The sequence below is a fragment of the Chelonoidis abingdonii genome, unplaced genomic scaffold (genome assembly GCF_003597395.2).
Source record: "Chelonoidis abingdonii isolate Lonesome George unplaced genomic scaffold, CheloAbing_2.0 scaffold0688, whole genome shotgun sequence".
In the NCBI taxonomy this organism is placed as follows: Eukaryota; Metazoa; Chordata; order Testudines; family Testudinidae; genus Chelonoidis; species Chelonoidis abingdonii.
In genome coordinates, this window is record NW_027424949.1 from 26,024 (window position 1) to 30,049 (window position 4,026).

Genomic DNA, 4,026 nt, shown 5'->3' on the forward strand with positions numbered 1-4,026 from the left:
AAGTGTTTACACTGGATACTTGGTTGATGAAATCTCATACAGACCACACAACCAGTTCGCGGTTTGTGCCCTGTTTCTCACAGTCTGCCTGAGGCTGGTGCTCATGCTCTTGAGTCACTGGACGACAGCATGACAGAGACCTTACGGGCGCAAGCACCAGCAGCATTTGCTAGCACTGCAGCAGGAGGCTTTACAGTGACACAGTGTGGGCCAAATAGTCCATGGACTCTGTCAAGCCCCAGTTCTCCTCAGCGCACATCAGCATCCGGCAACCCCTAGGGGGGTCAAGGCTGCCGCCCTTTCAGTGACGATGATCCCCGCACAGCATCACCCCGCCCAGGACCCACCTTGTCTCCAGAGAAGAGGTGAGTGACGGAGGGTGAGGGTGACTGATCCTGGGGGGCGGGGGAGGGAAAGGATAAAAAACTACCTTCTGGGTCACCCCTCACAGAAGTGAAGGTGACAGGCATTGCGGGTGGCAGTAAAGCGGAGGGGAGGGCATGGGAGCAGGAGGAGAGCAGCACCCTCAAGGGCAATACTGCCAGTGGTCGCCCCATCACACAGCTGATAGGGGACCATTCCTGGGCCTGGTGCCTGGTGAAGGGCTATATAAACCCCATGCTGGCACAGAAGGGGTTAAACTGCTGCTTTTAGTCTGGACTGGCCCAGCCCCTCCACACTTGCAAACCATGCAGGACTGGAGCAGGCATTGACAGAGAGACCTACTCTACTCAGAGGGGGCCACCCTGGGAGGAACAGTCTGTGGAGCACTCCAGCCCAAAGAGAGGCTGGCAGCATCCGGGGCTCTGGCCTTCACTGAGGGCGGGTGGGATCCCGCAGCTCAAAGCAGGAGCAGGCTGAAATGGCGCTGGAGACCCAGTAAACCCTGAAGGGGACTGAGACACTCCCAGGGCCCTAGAGTAAGAGGGGCCATATTTGATGGGACGTGTCCAAGTTCCCCCCCACCGTTTCTTTCTTTCTTTCATTCTTTATTGAGCGTGTTTGCTGACAATCGGCTCTTTTGCTTGTTTCACCTGGGCCCCAAGAGAGGAAGAAAGTGCCCCGCAGGCCTCACCAGAGGGTGAGCCTGACACACCCTGCCTTAGCAGTTCTCTGCCAGTAGCAGCGAGGGAACCCGTGTGGGCACAGGATCTGTCAGGGTCAGTGCAGTGCCAGTACAGTGGTGGGCGTGATCTGGGTCAGGTCAGTGCAAGTGCCAGGCCCGACGGGGCACAGATCTCAGTCGAGGTCTCTGAATTGCCAGCACAATGGAGGCAGAAATCTGTGCCACATCATGTGTGCCTGGCACAAGGGGGCCGTCGATCTCAGTCCAGGTCTCAGTTTTACCTGGCACAATGGGGGGCCTGATGTCAGATGGCGGTCTCTGCAGTGCCCAGCACAAACAGGGGCACAGATCTCACTTGGGGTTCTCCCAGCACCTGTCACAATAGTGGATCTGACCTCTGTTGAGGTCTCTGCAGCACCTGGCAGACAGGGCCAGATCCTCAGTTCGGGGTCTCTGCAGCTCCAGGAACAAGGTCCTCTGATTTTATTTGCCATCTTTGCAGCCACCTGGCACAATGGGAGCTTGATTTCACTTGGTGTTGATGCAGGGCCCTGGCACAACAGGGGCCCGGAGCTCAGTCAGGGTCATTGGCTAGCCAGCACACAAAGGCCCTGCTCCCTGCAGGGCTCTGAGCAGTTCCTGGCACACCAGTCGCCAAATTCATCAGGGTTTTTGTGCAGTGCCCAGCACACTGGGGACCTGATCTCAGGCAAGGCTGTACCATGCTCAGTACGATAAGAGCCCTCATTTCAGTCAAATACCTGGGGAGAGAAGTGGGGAGATTTTCAAGAATTTGAATATCAGTATTTCAGAACTGAGGAAGAAATGGGGCACAAACTAAATATTTGGCAACATAAGAGAGAAGCACCAACATCTGGGGAGATTTTATGTCACCATTCAACAGTTCAAGAAAAAAAAAGAGGGGAAATTTGAGAGGTATATACAGGGATATTCAATCAAACAACAGAATGGATGGATTCTTCTTGCCTCACATTCACATGGCCAGCAGGAGTCTGGGTGATGTGGCTTTCACAGGAGAAAGAGTGGGGCTGGAGCCAGGAGATCACTGGCTGTGGGAGCGGCTGGCAGTGGGTCTGGGAAATGTGACTAGCAGGTGGTGGCAGTGGCAGGGGGAGCAGGCTGCTAGGTTGGGCAGGTGGGAGAGGGAAAGTAGCTGGACGTGAAAACCTGGGCTGGGCATCTGGGGATCTTGCTCTCCCTCCCTTCTGGGCATCCCATGCCCTGTGACCAGCAAGAGTGGCCCCCCCAGCCTGGCCGGGTCCCTGTTCACGGGCTTCCCCAGCGCCCTGCCCATTACCTGTGCCAGTTCAGCAATCACTCAGGGGAACGATTTCCACTAAACAAGGACAAATCACTGCAGGTAAAAATGGGGGAAACACCCAAACCTGAGATTTGAACTGGACATTGGCGAAGTGCAGAGAAAATGGGGCACATGTGGGAGGAGAACAGGGAACTTCTCAGGCAATTGGGGAAGGGGGGGTCACCCTGGGTATTGCTCGTTGCTTCTCTAGAGAGAAAGGAGCAGACAGAGAGGATGGGGGGGTCCCCACGGGAGGGGCAGCGGTAAATCCGAGGGATCTCAGCCCCCCTTTCTCTCCCGCTCTCGGGGGTCACCGGCTCTTCTCCTCCCCCGGCCCCAGCCCGTCTCAACCCCCCCCGGCACCTCTGCCCCGCACCCCTGCCGCCCCACGCCGGAACGTGGGGACCTGGTCGCCTCCCACCCCGTGGGGTCCCAGGGCGAAGCCTGGCGGGCCAGGGGGGCATTGGGCTCTGCGGGGGCAGCAGCTCCGACCCTCGCGGCGCGCCCCAGGGAGCAGATCTCGGCGCTGCGAGATACCGGTTCCCCACAACACTGCGGCAGAGTCACCGCCGGCCCGCCCCCCGGGCTCGCTCCGGTACACTGGAGGCTGCAGCTCCGCAGCGGGCGGACGGAGCCCGGGCCGGCCCCAAGGCGGCTCCAGCGGGAGCAGGGCCCGGATGGGCACGGTGGGGTTAACGGATCTCCCGGCACAGACCTCGCTGCTCCGCCGGGGCTCAAATCAAATGGAGCAGCTGATCACACTCCGCCCTCCCCCCCATCAGCGCATGCCCAGAGACGGGAAACGCACCGGAGAGTCAGGAACTACATTTCCCAGCCTCCCCGGGGCGCTTCGCCCTCTCCTGTCCAGGTAAAGGGGGGCGGGTCAGCACGGTGAAGTTGCGCATGCTCCGTGCAAGCCCCGGTGGGGGCGGGAGAACACAATTGTGAGCCGGGATCCTGGCTGAGTAGCGTGCTGCTCCAGGGTCGTGCGGCCGGGGGGGGGGGTGGTCTCGGCATTAACCCCTCCGTGCCGCCAGGGGGGCTTTTCTCAGCTGGGACCGCCCCCTAGCTAGCCCGCGGCTCTGCCCGCCCAGCCCTGGCCCGGAGCCCCCAGTGAGTGAGAGACTCCGGAGGGGACGCTGGGCCGGGCCGTGGGGCAAGCCTGGGGCCCGGCGGGGGCTGGGGAGATGTGTTAAATTGCTCCCCATGCATAGTGCTACACCGGGCACTGGGCATGCTCAGTAACAGCTGCTGAGCCGCTGCCCTTCTCCCTGCCCGTATCAGCCGTGACGTTCCGCTCAGCGCTAGTTCCAGGGCTGGAAGGGGCGATGGACAGCACAGGGAGTGGGGGGTGTCAGGGTCTGAGGGAGGTGAAATTGACTGGTCGGGTGGGGGTGGGGTGATCAAGCAGCTGAGCAGGGTTCGGAGGGGGTAAATGGCAAATACAGGGCTGGGGGAGGAGCAGGAGTTGACTCATGGGTGGAGGGGGTAAGTCGGTTACGCAGAGGCGAGGTCATTGGGGGGAAATTCGAACTATTTCTGTGGCAGCCTGGAAATTCCATGGGGAGTAAATTCACGACTCTTTTCTGTTTGTGCACTCTGTCCTTCCACGTACAAAGTCTCTCAAGGTTTGCCTTTA